Source organism: Dipodomys merriami, unplaced genomic scaffold (assembly GCF_024711535.1).
Source record: "Dipodomys merriami isolate MVZ:Mamm:240054 unplaced genomic scaffold, mDipMer1.0.p SCAF_601, whole genome shotgun sequence".
Classification (NCBI taxonomy): Eukaryota; Metazoa; Chordata; class Mammalia; order Rodentia; family Heteromyidae; genus Dipodomys; species Dipodomys merriami.
Window position 1 is genome coordinate 529,493 of NW_027206182.1, and position 8,318 is coordinate 537,810.

Genomic DNA, 8,318 nt, shown 5'->3' on the forward strand with positions numbered 1-8,318 from the left:
AGTTACAGGATAGGTTAAATCATACATAGCAAGCATATTATAAGTTGGGGTAGGTGGGGCCAATCACAGGAATGCTGAGGGCACTATTCCTGGATTATTTCCCGACCTAAATTGCTTCCTGATAGAGTTGGGAGATAATCGGTCAGGGCAGTCTGAGATTCCTGGACAGATCAGGGCTGTCTGGTTTCTTAGTTATTTTTACTGTTACATTTTCTTAGAACATGAACTGACACTCTTTTTCCAGTAGCAGATAACAGATATTTTCCTTAGAGTTTCTGAAATCACTGCCAACCTATTTGTCCTCTCACTGACACATCCAACTACAGGAGTCAACTTCTCCACGCTGATGACAGGCCATCTCGGAGATATTCACAGGGCTATGTTTCCTCCTCTATCTCAGGCCTTTCTACTGAAAGAACATCCTTACTAAAAACTTTTTAGTTGTTTCTAGTGAGGAAGAAAAGTAAGGCCTAGTTGCAGCCATGGAACCAAGAATTGAGGGCCATGGCTAGAGCAAAATGCCCTGAGAAAAGATGGATTCATTTTTGTCAAAGACACAAGTCTCTATAGGAACTCTCATTCTAACTGATTTTCTTCCTAGTAATATATTCACAGAATATGTAGACTATGTAATGAATGAACAATGACATATGCATAATATTTGCGAATATGGAGGGAATTAAGAAAAAACTGCAATGGCCAGAAGTAACTGGTTCTTTGAAAGAGAGCTGGTAGGTTCTTTGTTTGGTCTCTACGCCTTTTAGCACGGTATTTTGTATTGCATTCAAACATATGAAGTTCTTAAAATGTAAAATCAGGACAAATAGTTAAAAATAAGGAAATTTTCCTAATAAAGTATACAAACTGCATCTTTAAATTCAGAGGTACTTAACTTGAAATTTTTCTCACGTTAAATTGCCTTTTGTTCCACCGAAGAGTTGATATTCGAAAATTCCTAAAGAGAATTATTTTTTTTCTTTTCTTCCTTTTTAAGGAACCATAGTAAGGTCCACCTGTTTCTGCTGTGAGCTCTTTCTTCCACTTACTGCCCAGTTGCTGTCAATACTCATCCCCATACGAGACAAGCAGCTCACATCCTGCCTTGATGACATGACAGGTTTGGTAGAAGATCTACCTCTGATACTGAAAGGCCCTCGGATTCTGATTCTCAGCACACCTGCCACAGTTCATATACCTAAAGTTGAAGCAGGCACAGGAAGGAAACATAAGAGGGTAAGTTTCTGCTCCCTTTGGATCTACTCCCAATACTCATCCACTCTAGAACTCTAAGTGCACTGTTTTCAAAGCTCAGTTCCAGACTTCTCTTAATCCTTATTTGTCACAAATAGATAGATTTCCAGATTCTCTAAATTGAGTTAAAGTTTATGTCATAGATTTTGGTGGGGACATGCATTCTGTTTCTAGATTAGCACACATCATTTGACATTTGGCCCAAGTAATTTTCCTTAGATTGGACTCACTCATGCACCTGTCTCCACTATGTTCCCATAGAAATTCAGAGAATCATTTGTCTTATAAAGACAATAGAGGGAAATTTGTTTATTCATGATGTTGTTTCCTGATACGACAATGGTTCCCCATGGCACAGGGCTGCAGGACATACCATAGAACCACTGCTTTCTGAACCTCACCACTGCTCCAACTCTGCTTCTACGTGTTTGAGTATACCCTAATAGACTAAAGTTCTTTCTTGTAGGTTGTTAGGGCACTATGTACTTTGCAAAAACGACGAAGAAAAATTATAGTTAAATACTCCTACAATGAAATTGTCCTTTCTATCTCCACATGTGTTTCACAATTACTCAGGGAATATGATTTATTCAACTACTGAGGATAATTCTTTGACTCGTATACAGTATGTGCTTTACAGATGCAGGATCTATGAATGAAGTTAGGCCCTTTGGTTTTTCTTCTGATGTCTTAATTTTGTCTCTCATGGAAATTTTTATTTTGATACAGTACACATATTTATATGCATACATACATACATACATACATACATACATACATACATACATACATACCAGAGCTAATGATTGAACTCAGTAACTAAACTTACCTCTTGCAATACAAGCACTCTACCACTTGAACCACTAGCCCTTTTTGTGTTGTTTATTTTTGAGGTATTTTTTGTCTGTCAAGGGGCATAAACTCTGTGCCTGAATGTTGTCCTTCAGCTCTTCAACTCAAGGCAAGCGCTCTACCACTTGAGCCACAGCGCCGCTTTTGATTTTCTGCTGGTTAATTGGAGATAAGAGTTTCACAGCCTTTCTTCCATGGGCTGGATTTGAACCATGATACTCATATCCGAGCTTTCTGAGTAGCTACTTACAGGTTTGAGCCACCAGTGCACAGTTTGTTTTTGAGGTATTATTTACCCTGCTGTCCTGGGTTGCCATCCTGCTTGTGCTTGCCTGGGTTGCTGGAGATACTTCACTTTATCCAGCCATTGTACTTCCACAGTAGCTGGGATAACAAATGTGCACCAACGTGCTCAGCCATTGGTAGTAATCGGGGTCTTATAATCTTTTATGCTAGGAATGGCATCAGACTGAGATCTCATCTCTATCTCAAAAGTACAAATTAAAGGTTGAGCTATGGAACCCAGCTATACTATTTATATTTTTATTTCTTGTCCATCAAATATTCATAATTTTGAAAGCACCAAGTACAGCAAAAGAAAAATGGAGATATGGGAATCCATATGTGTGATAATCAGGGTGCAAGTCTTCTGAGGATAATATCCTCTTAGGAACCATGAAAATGACTGCTGGACTCACTCCAGTTGGCCTGGGATTTATTTTTTGCATCTACACATAGAAGTTACTCCTTTTTGTGATCTGAGTTTCAGAAAGACAAGCTAAAGGCTTTTGGGTAATAATTGGCAAAATCATATTACTTGATTCCAGTGATGCTCTTTGAGCCTGCATGGACTCAGTAGTTGTGAACACATAAGATGCCGTCTACACATCTGAGGGGATTTGTCATAGTCCTAACAGAGGCTCCTTAAGCATGGATGCACTTTGCCTCTAACACACTCTGTTTATATGCGCTATACTTTGATCCTAAATCAGCATGTCCATGTTTATGCAGATTCCACAAACACATACAATTATTTTGTCCATGTCCTAGCAATGTTTCATTGGAGGCACAGGGGGACACATGGAGTTAGAGAAAGGGGGGAAAGGGAGGGCATTTCTTACCATCTAGGAGTACCTATTGTCTGCATCTTCATCTTCTATGATCAAGCCCTCATAGGGGCTGAAGTGCAAACCCAATGGCAGATCAGATTCCTCATTTCATACTCTAAGCCTAGCCTCAGGGTACTGTACTGACGAATTCTCAGCCCAGGGGGCAGACTGAGGACTGAATGGTCATAATGCCCCTTGTCCACCACATTGTCTCTTACAAATATAGGTGGCCCATGAACAGTGTAGCTGGTGATGAAGAAGTTCTGACACTGCTCACAATCTGAGGCAAGAGAAGCAAAAATTAGTCAAGAAATATGTACATTCCCAGATTTAACAATCATGAGAAAGAGCACAGAATGCATATCATTGTCGCTTAGTTCTTCATGTGAAGTTACTAGAGTAAACCAGTAATTGGGGGCCAAATGACCTGATGAATTATTATAAAAGCACATTTGCCTTCTGTTTGAACAAGCACAGAGGGTTACTTACACAGGTAATCATCATCCTGGGGTTTACGGATATCTTCATAAGCATAACTCTTTCTTTCCTGTAGGATGTACATGCTCATTTTTACCTCCTTTTTCCTACGTCCAAGTTGAAAAACAATGGTTATTTAAGTTGGGGATCAACAATCTTTGTCCCTATTTCTTCAGAAAAGTAAAATCTCTTACTACCAAATTATCATCTATTCTTCTCACATACTCTGGTCCCCCATTAACCTTTGACTAAGAGATACAAAGACTTCATTTGAACACTAACTACAGGTTTCTAATTCAATTTTAAGTTTTGGCCATTCCCATTTTCAGGTTTAATTTCGACTTCATTAAATTTCTTATAAAGTGGTCTTTGATGAATTTATTCATTCAGAATATTTGTTGAGGGTATGTTAAGTATTGAGCAAAGACGAGGACATACAGGATTGAAAATGTGTGGTCACAGATTTATCAGACACTTTGCGTTTATCTGTTATTTTACCTTTTACTTATCATTTTCCGACAACATGCAGGCTGTACACATTTTTCTTGTCAGTCCTGGGGCTTGAACTCAGGGCCTGGGCACTGTCCCTGTGCTTCTTTTGCTCAAGGCTAGCACTCAACAACTTGAGCCACATTGCCACCTCTGGCCTTTTCTGTTCATGTGGTTCTAAGGAATAGAACCAAAGGCTTCATTCATACAAGACACATAATCTACAACTAAGCCACGTTCCCAGTGCAGTCTGTGCATCTTTATCTATGTTCTTTAGATTAACATTCAGAAGTTCAGGGAGAATGTAAAATGTGTCATGGCCTAAGTGCCTCCAGGTGGATAATAACCCAAGTGTGTAACTTCATTGTGAAATTCTTATGTGCTGCTCATTGGAAACCTAATTACTAGTTCCACAGCTTAGTTCAGCCTATGTTTGAACTTTCCAAAGTCCATCTCACATAATCAGATTACCCTCAGCAACCTTGCTAGAATTACCAAAATTAGTAAATTTCCCAAATTATTTTCTCTTACCCAATTTTTGTTTGCAGTATTGTCCTTGTGTATTTGCTTCTCCAAGAGGGAACGCTGGTTTCTGGGCCTCTTCTAATCCACTTGACTTTAAGAAATTTATAATTCCTGAGAACTTCTTCAAACTAGGTTCCTTACCTAAGGTTGTCTTGGGCATTCCCTTCAATGAAAGTCAATATAGAATTGGAATGTATTTCCTAAGCCTTCCATCTCCTATCAGTTTTCTCTCAAATCCATATAAGTTAGACTGAGGGAGGGAGAACACTTGAGAATACAAACCGAAAAGCAAACAAGGTCTGTGAATGAAGGAAATGAAGCTTGGAAGAAGACATGACTAGTGGTGACATTTAATGAAAGAGAACACGGGGAAAGTGGAGAATTACAAAACTTGGTTGGAAAAAGCTATGACAGAGCAGTGAGAATAGGAAGAAATTATTGGCAGAAATCTATATGGACAATTAAGTACATTCAAATTGCAACTAGTTATAACAGATGACTTTGAAATTAATTTGACTTTTTTCTATGCAATTTTGCCTGAAAAAGTATGTACCATATAATAATTGTATAAATTGGTATACATGTCTGTTTTTGAGATGATAAGGTAAACAAAAATGTGATATGGTAAAAAAAGAAAATGTTCATCAGGCAGACTCTAGTGACTCGTGATTGTAATCCTAGTTATTCAGTAGGCTGAGAGCTGAGGTGTAAGCTTGGCAGCCAGCCCAAGGAGTAGTAAGACTCATATCCACTTAAAACCATCATAAAAGCCAGGAGTGGTATTGTGGTTCAAGTTGTTGAGTGCTAGCCTTGCTAGCACAAAAGGAAGGATCTGGAACAATGATTAGTCCTGATTGTAAGTCTCAGGCCCAGCACCAAAAAATTTAACATTGAATATTGTGAATTCTTAAAATACAGCATCAATGGGACTAAGCATTTCTTTCTGCTTTTCTTTTTTCCAGTCCACGGCCTGGGCCCTTTCCCTGAGCATCTTTGGCTTGAGGCTAGCACTTTACCGCTTGAGCCACAGCACCATTTTCAGCTTGCTTTTCCTGTTTATGTGGTACTAAGGAATCAAAATAAGGGCTTCATGCATGCTAGGCAAGCACTCAACCATTAAGCTACATTCCAAGCCCCTAATTATTTGTTTTTGAGCCCTGATATAAATTCACTTTCTGTGACATCCCTAGTTGAAATAAATTAGTTGAAATTGAATTTGAAGACATTAACTTCAGTATTTCTCGAGCCTGTTACTTTTACTTAAATTTCAAAACTGATTAATTATTATATATATTGATTATAACTTGTTTATCCTGAAAATATTGAGGGGGGTTCAGTTGAGACTTCAGACCTCTGAAGAACGATCAGTTATTGTCCAACCACTCAAAAGACTCACATGTAAAGGCTACAGCTAAACAAACAACTATGGAAAGTTCCAGAATCAGCTAACTAAAGCTCAGAAGAAGGGACCAATCCTCCTCTTCCTCACAGAATTGACATTTGAAATTAGCCTCAGAAGGATATGTATCTATGTAAAATATTATGTCACTTTTTTTAGTTGTCAGTAAACTTTTCTTAAAACTTACAAATAGTGTGGATTTATTGTTGCATCTATCAATTTGTTATAACAAAATGAAAAGTGGTTGGAACAGAGATTGGAACAATCTTTCAGTGAATGGTGTGAAGATGTGAATGGCTAAGATAGCTAAGACTTTATAATGCTGTGTAAGTATTTATGAACTTGTAAGTGCCTTTAGAGAAAATGTATTGGTAGACTTCACCACCACTAAGTGTGATCCCAGACACAATACATTTTTAGATTTCGGTTTTCTCATCACGTAAGTGATTATAGTTTACTATTTGCCTCATTATGTTGTTGTAATATTGAAATCTATTTGTTCATGGAACATTTAAAATAAAGTCTAAAATATTGTGAAAATAAAATAAGTGGTAGTGATTATTGTGGATATGAATTGAATCTTAGAATGAATATGATAAGAACAGAAGAGATCAGGAAAAAGAAGCAGATGTTCCTAGGGCTTCTTCTCTTACTTGGAACCATGAAGAAAGTTTACTCATCAATAGAATTTGGGAGACATTTATCTTCTGACGCTTACTCTGTTCAGTTCTGAAGGTCACCCAAGAAGGTTTGACTAAAAGTGATGAGAAATCTGGATTTTGGTTACAAAATATCTGCAAACTGTGGATTCTATTTTTTGACAGCAAATCTCAGCCAGAGAGAAAAGACTCTATTTTAGGAAAATGTTTTCTGAATTATCATTAAGGCTTGTCCCTATATTTCTTTTCTTCAATTTCTTCAAACCTAGACAAAACCCATCTTTGCTTCACTCTGTGTTCATAAGCTATCTGTTATAATTTAATTGGTTTTTGATGACAAGAAACACTAAGCAAATTAGGAACAAGAGGGAAAGATTATTTAGTTAAATAGCATACATCATGGTCAACTTAGTTTCATTTCAGTGATGAAGGATTGTTTAACACACATAAATCTTTAAGTGCAATGCAACACATAAGCTGATCAAGGACAAAAATCACACACTCATTTCTCTGGATGCAAAAAAAGCCTTTGACAAAAGTAAACATTCTTCTTTTTTTTTTTTTTTGGTCAGTTGTGGGGCTTGACCTCTGGGCCTGGGTGCTATTCCTCAGCTCTTCAGCTCAAGGCAAGCATTCAATCATTGAGGCACAGCACTACTTCCAGTTTTCTGGTCGTTTATTGGAGAAAAGTGCTTCACAGACTTTCCTGCCCGGCCTGGCTTTGAACTCTGATCCTCAGAGCTCAGCCTACTGAGAAGTCAAGATTACAGGTGTTATGCCCAGTTAAAGTCAGCATTCTTTTATCATAAAACCCTTGAAGAAACTAGTGATACTGGGTATATATCTCGATAGGATTACGGGTATATGTGAAAAATTAAATCATTTCTGTTAATAGCAGGAATGACACAAATGTCTATTTTTTTCATTCTTTTCCCGTATTGAATGCAATCAAGCCACAGAAATAAGCATAGAGAAAGAAATAAATAGGTCAAAAGGGAAGAAACCATTTAAATTATACTTGTTCACATATTACATGATCCTATATTTAAAAGATCCTAAAAATTTCCAGAGAAAAATTCTAGATCTGATAAATGCTATTGGAATTGTGTCAGAATAAATGATGAACATTTAAAATCATCAGCTTGTCTGGCAACAATGAACAGTCTGGAAAAGAAATCAGAAAAATCACAATAGTCTCAAAAAATTAGCTTAAGATTGTGCTTAACTAATGAAGTAAAAAGACTTCTATAATGAAAAGTATAAAACCTCAAATAGAACTGAAAGCCAACCTGGGCTGGTAAGTTTGTGAGACTCTTATTTCCAATTAAGCACCAGAAAATATGAAGTGGTGCTGTGGTTCAAGTGGTAGAGTGCTCACCTTGAGTTGAAGAGGTCAGACACAACACTCAAGGCAACTGTCAGGATTGATGACGATGATGATGAAGATGATGAAGATGATGATGATGATGATGATGATGATAATAATAATAAACTTAAAAATTGGCACTATGGATTGCATTTCATTCTTCCAAAATTATAAGTTGAATTCCCAATCCT

At 37.3% G+C, this 8,318-nt stretch overlaps 1 pseudogene; it reads right to left on the reverse strand.

The window, feature by feature from the left end:
* Positions 1-888: 888 nt before the first annotated feature.
* On the reverse strand, positions 889-3,774 carry LOC138814715 (histone-lysine N-methyltransferase PRDM7-like; annotated as a pseudogene).
* Positions 3,775-8,318: the final 4,544 nt, after the last annotated feature.